General features: G+C 33.7%; 1 long non-coding RNA gene across 1 annotated transcript in view; it reads left to right on the plus strand.

Moving 5' to 3' along the window:
- The first annotated feature begins 1,871 nt into the window (after positions 1–1,871).
- The window catches only part of LOC107866066, an 8,305-nt gene continuing 3,310 nt past the window's right edge, over positions 1,872–6,866 (plus strand). The window contains exon 1 of the long non-coding RNA XR_001672762.1: positions 1,872–2,061. This is a non-coding gene — a long non-coding RNA (uncharacterized LOC107866066). The remainder of the gene's footprint in view (positions 2,062–6,866) is intronic.

The following is a 6,866-nucleotide window of genomic DNA, read 5'->3' on the forward strand; positions in this document are numbered from 1 at the left end:
CAAATGTAGCCATCTGAATACTGGAATGATAGCTCTTGTTGTATGTAAACTCAATCAAAGGTAAGTGATCATCCCAACTACCCATGAAATCAATGCCAGATAAATTGGAGCAGAGGAATTTCACATGATATTTAAAAATTATGTAAAAATTATTATAAATCATAATAATTAACAACTCAAATATCAAAAACTATATAAAAATTGATTGACTCTCTGGATTCCATTTTTGACACAAAAATTGGAATAGAGAAAATATTATATATTACTACGTATAAAAATCTTATAAATCTCAATAACCATTAATAATTTAATTAAAATATTTAATAATCATACAAAAATAATTGAATTTCTAAATTTCACTAGTGTCCTATAGTGTCCCATAAATTAAAATAAAAAATATGACATATATTGAGTTCGTACTAGCACATGCTCGTCGTATCTAGTCTTCCAACAAACTAGAAGAAGGCAAAAGATGTGTAGAAGGTATGTTATTTTTGTATTTACGCCATCCTTCCTATTTATGAAAAGTATTTTACAATTATCTCATGTTTGGTTTGCTTAAATATTTTTTAAAATATTTTCTAGATCAACTTATTTTTCTCAAATTTATGAAAAATGATTTCCCTTTAAAGACTAAGAAAAACATTTTTCAAACTCTCTTTCAATCTCACTATCAAGTTGAAATCTTCATACAACTCTCAAAATCATTCAACCCTACCCCTACCGCCAATCCTCTACCAACCCCACCCCTATCACCCCCATCCAAAAAAATATTTAATTTCTTAAAAACTATTTCAAATTTTTTTCGTACCCCATTCCCTCCCTACCCTGACCCCTCCCCTCTACCAGCCCCTTTCGAAAAAGTATTTAATTTTTTAAAATTAAATTCAAACTTTTCTTACCCACACCCTAGCAGCCCCTTCCCCGTATTTTTTTTAATTTACTTTTCAAAATAAAAAATTCAAAATTATTTTTTTAAAATTTATTTCAAAAAAAAATATTCAAAACTTTTTTTTTTTTCCCCCCCCCCCCCCCCCAAGAAAAATATTTAATTTTTTAATTTAATTTTTAGAAAATATTTCAAAACTTTTTTCTTACCTCACACTTTTTATCCTATTTGTTCTCATTATTTTTTATCAAATATATACAATACTTCTAGAAAATATTTTTCTACTTGTATGATGAACACAAGAATATAAATAAGAAACAATTGATTTTTCTAGAAAATGTTTTCCTCCTCCATATGGAACACGCCCTAAAACAAATTTTTTTTGGGGTCAAAAATTATTTTTCTAAAAAATATATTCTATTCTTTAGCTAAACACCAAAATATATTTTTTGTAAATAGTTTTTCCATCAGCAACCAAACACTAGAAAATATTTCCAAAATTTTTTTTCACTCACCAACCAAACATAAGAAAATAAGTTAGAAACCAACTTGTTTCCATGAAAACATTTTCCATGAAAAATATTTTTCTTCATACCAAACATACCCATAATCAAACTCTATTTCAGTTTTTATATTTGTTGGTTTTTTTTTGGTTTAAAATAAATTTGTCAATTCTGGCTCCTAGTTTAACTAGATAAATGGGTCTGTCTCTCTAGAGTCAACTTGTTTTCTAAATATTTTTCTAAAAGAGAATATTTTTCCATTTTGTCTTCCTTTTTTAATTTGGTGAAACATAAAAACCTTAAATCAATAAGATACAATACCCTTATTGCATGTAAATATGAAAACCCGAAAGTACTCTTTCAGCATGCATGTCAACCACGTGGCAGCTTCAGCTGCTCTACTTACCAGCCGCTTTACCGTCACTCACTATATAAGAGAAGTGAAAAACCCTCACGACTTTTGCATCAGAAAAATCCCCCTTTCGATTGTCGAAACGCTACCGGAACCTTTGTAAATCATTGTTTTTTGCGTCGGCGGAGAAAGAAATGGCAAGAATTTGCGATGAAGACGGTCTGTTTGAGCTGACGATGGAGGATTTGAAAAAAATGGCTAAGGGAGATGATAGTCCTTTTCATCAGATGCATGATACGCTGCCGAACAAACCTCTGGTACTTTTTTTTTGCTTTTTGTTTTGGCTTTTTGATATAAGATGAGGTTTTGTATATCAGAAATTTAGGAATTTGTATATGTGTGATGTTTGTTAAGGAATTTGAATCGGATATAGGAATTGGAGGAAATGAGATTTATTGTGGTATTTGGATTGATTAAAAAGGAAAATGAACCGTTTAGATCTCTTATGTGTAAATGAAGATCATTTTGCTATGTGTGAGAATGAAGATTGGTCTTTTATGAGTAGAAATGAATATCGATGTATTAGAAAATATAGGAAGGAGTATATGTGTAATGTTTGACGGAATTTGAATCGGATATAGGATCATGAGGAAATGAGATATGTTATGGTATTAGGATTGATTAAAGAGGAAAATGAACTTGTTAGATCCTGTATGCGTAAATGGAGAACGTTTTGCTGTGTATAAAAATGAAGAATGGTATTTTATGTGAAAAAATGAATATCGATGTATTAGAAAATATAGGAAGGAGTTATGTGTGATGTTCGTTAAAGAATTTGAATTGGATATAGGATTATGAGGAAATGAGATTTGTTGCGATATTAGGATTGATCAAAGAGGAAAATGAACTTGTTGGATCCCGTATGCATAAATGGTGATCGTTTTGCTGTGTGTAAGAATAAAAATTGGTCTTTTATGCGTAGAAATGAATATGGATATAGGATTAGGAGGAAATGAGATTTGTTGCGGTATTTGGATTGATTAAAATGGAAAATGAATTGTTAGATCTCGTATATGTAAATGAAGATCAATTTTTCATGTGTAAAAATGAAGATTGATCTTTTATGCGTAGAAATAAATATCGATGTATTAGAAAATATAGGAAGGAGTATATGTGTGATGTTTGTTAAAAATTTTGAATCAGATATTTGATTAGTTCTGAAAGCCGTGCTAGTATTCTATCTGTAAATCATATTTTCTAAGTGCAAAAGAGCTCACTCTTAATCTCAAATTGGAAGCTAATATCTTTCTGTAAAGCATAATCTAAAAAAAACTGTGAGCCTTTACACTTAGTTTTCTAAAAGCTATTCTATTATGTTGTAAGCTTAAAACTTTAGGGAATTCTTTTGAAAGTTGTTTCACAAAATTTTCTAGTAGAGAGGTTCTTCTAACTAACATAAATCATGCGAGCTACATGGAGTCCAACGTCTGGTCCTTCTAAGAAAGAAACCTCATGTTGGGGAAAGGTGTCATACTCTTGCCAACGAGTATAACCTAAGCTAATTGATCCCATCTATGATTGTAACCCATATTGGAATAAAAATAATCTGAATCTGTACCTACATTGGCTACGTAGTTCTATGGAAGATAGGGCACGCTAATCCCACACTTCCCGTTCGGTGCTAAATACTACTCCATTTAATTTGCTACACTCAAACTTTTGGAAATCCACTTTAAAACTTCCATAATGGTTTATTATGAAAACTAACTGTATATTTCTTAGAATTCAATCTGTAAGTAAAGCTCATATAATTTCTATAATCTGTAATAAAAATGTAAAGTGGATTTTAAATCTTATCTGAGGATCAAAAGATCAAAACTTTATTGAAAATATGAAAATAATCTACTCATAAGATGATTAAAGCATCATCTTTCTTGAAACATCAACTTACAATTTTCGGCTTTATAACCCATGCATCAAGTTCATGTAAAAGCATCATAATAATCATGCTTGACAATGTAAACTATGATAATTCATCTTAAAATCTTGAAATTTCTGCAATAGGCATGAATATATGAAAATAAACATGCAATTCAACTTCTAAAACACTTAAAATCTCAAAACCTTGCAATTAGCAATAATGGGTATAAACCCCAATTCAAAATTCATGTATAAGCATTCGAAATCATGTGAATTTTTAGTTAAAAGCTTGGTTTTGGGCACAAAGATGGAAGAAGATCCTTGTTCATAAACCCCATATACCTTGGTAGATGATTAGATGAAGAATATTGAATTATTGATTCCTAATTGAGTTCTTGGAGCTGAGTTATTAATTATCTTGTCTGAGAATCCTTAATTTAGAGCTTTCTCGAAGAAACTATGGAGGATTTTGATTTCTTGGAGAATAACCTTTGGAGCTCTAGGGTTTTGCTTTGAGAGAGAATGGATGAAAATAAGCCTAAAGTGCTTTAAATATGTTTAATCTTGTGTTTTGGACAGATTAGGGCTTGGGAATTGACCAAAATACCCGCTTTTAAACTTTTAAACGGAATTAGAAAAACAATATTTTTGAATTGGCAGGCCACCGCGATGCGCCACTATCATGGTGGCTCACTGGAAATTGGACAATTGGGAACTGAAAGTTCTTCACGATGTGGATCTATCCCGGTGCCCTTTTGGAGTGCCATGTTGTCCATTGTCGCGATGTGGTGAAATCACGTAGGCTTACTAAAATTGGACAATTGGGAAATTTGACCTCTCCGCATTATAGGGCTATCGCAGAGGGCCACTGGATTTTGACGATAGGAAATTTACCCTTCTCCGCGATGCGGTGGGTGCCCAGGTGGCACACTGCTTTACTTAAAATGTCCTGAGTTCTTTACCAAGTGTTGGATTTGGGAGAATTTGGTATCGATGGATAAATTATTCAATTTCCAACACAATGGAAAGTCTAAATCTGGAAAATTATACATGGAATAAATATCATTTATCTTTTAAGCTAACCTTTGACATTCTAGGGATGAAATTAAGCTAGGAAAAAGTGCGGGGTATTACAATATCTCTCCCTTGGGAACATTCATCCTCGAATGTGGCTAGTTAAGATGAGAATGCTGAGAAATCTGAGGCTATAAGCTATCATGCACAACTGAAATGAACTGTATGACTGGATCTTAACATAATGAGCAACTGAACTGATGTGTGAGTGCATGAGTTTGCATGAAAACTGCAATATAGCTAAATTTGATACAGGAAAAGAGCTGAATGAAGGAATACTATTACCTTCGACAGAATCTGGGTTCGTGGAGAAGAGATGAGGATACTTGGTACGCATGTCTGCTTCTGCTTCCCAATTAGCGCCCTCAACAGACTGATTTCGCCATAGAACTTTAACCAAGGGAACTTCTGTGTTCCTTAGTATACAGATCTGATGATCAAGAATCTCTACTGGGACTTCTTCATAAGAAAGGCTATTCTGAATATCTGTACTTTCTAGAGGAACTATAACAGCTAAATCTTCTATGCATTTCTTTAAGAAGGACACATAGAACACTAGATGAATGGAGAAACAATCTATGGGTAGCTCGAGTTCATACGCTACCTTCCCAACATGACTCAAATTACGGAAGGGGCCTACAAATCAGGGACTAAGCTGCCCCTTTTTACCAAATCTCTTCACTCCCTTATGTGGTGAAAATTTCAAATACACAAGATCATAAACCTCAAACTCAAGATCTCTTTTTCTTACGTTCGCATAAGATTTCTGACGACTTTAGGCTGATTTCCTTTCAATCTCTCTCAAATCAACTGAACTTTCTCCATGGATTCAATCACCATGTTTGGCCGAATCAAAGCAGCTTCACCCACTTCGAACCAACCAACTGGCGATCTACATCTTTTCCCATAAAGAGCCTCAAATTAAGCCATCTGAATACTAGCATGATAACTATTATTATAAGCAAACTCAATCAACGACAAATGCTCATCCCAGCTACCTTTGAAATCAAGAACACATGCCCTCAACATATCCTCTAGGGTTTAAATGGTCTTTTCTTCTTGACCATCTGTCTACAAATAAAAAGCTGAACTGAGATGAATTTGGGTACCAAGATTCTTCTGAAAGGCTCTCCAAAACTGAGAGGTAATCTGAGTATCCCTATCAGAGATAATGTACAAGGGAACTCCATGCAATCTAACCATCTATCGAATATACAACTTAGCATAATCTTCAATTATATAGAATGTATAAACTGGCAAGAAATACGCTGACTTAGTCAATCTGTCCACTATAACCCAAATCAAATCATACTGATGACATGAATGGGGTAATCCATTCACAAAGTCTATTTTTACCTCTCCCCACTTCCAAGTAGGGATATCAAACTCTTGCAGCACACCAATAGGTCTTTGGTGCTCTACCTTAATCTGTTAACAAGTTGTACACTTTGCTACAAAATCTGCTATATCTTTCTTCATACCACTCCACCAATAGATTTTTCGTAAACCGCGGTACATCTTTGTGGCTCCTGGATGAATAAAGTAATCCGCACCATGCGCTTCCACCATAATCTGCTGCCTCAAATCATCAACACATGGCACACATAATCTACTCTGGTATCTCAACATACCATCTACCCCTTAGGAGAAAACCTCTATCTTTTGGTATTTAACTGACTCCTTTAGTTTGACCAAAACTAGAATCCTTGTTTTGCTTCTCCTTCACTTATGGAACTAGGAAAGATTTGGAACTACTCTAAACCCTAACATTCCCTTCAGCTGAATCAACTAATCTCACACCCAATCTAGATAACCGGTGCACTTCCTGAACGTACTCTTTCTTATCATTGTCCACATTAGCAACACTACCCATAGATCATAACGAGTGCTGAAAGTTGTCTTTGGGATATCATATTCCCTTACTTCAAGCTGATGATACCCAGATCTAAGGTCTATTTTTGAGAAATAACTTGCACCTTGGAGTTGATCAAATAAGTCATCAATTTTAGGAAGAGGATATTTGTTCTTGACTATAACTTTATTCAACAGACGATAGTCGATGCACATTCATAAAGAGCCATTTTTCTTTCGCGCGAAGATGGGAGTGCCCCATGGAGAAACACTAGGT

The sequence above is a fragment of the Capsicum annuum genome, chromosome 3, assembly GCF_002878395.1.
Source record: "Capsicum annuum cultivar UCD-10X-F1 chromosome 3, UCD10Xv1.1, whole genome shotgun sequence".
NCBI classification, from domain to species: Eukaryota; Viridiplantae; Streptophyta; class Magnoliopsida; order Solanales; family Solanaceae; genus Capsicum; species Capsicum annuum.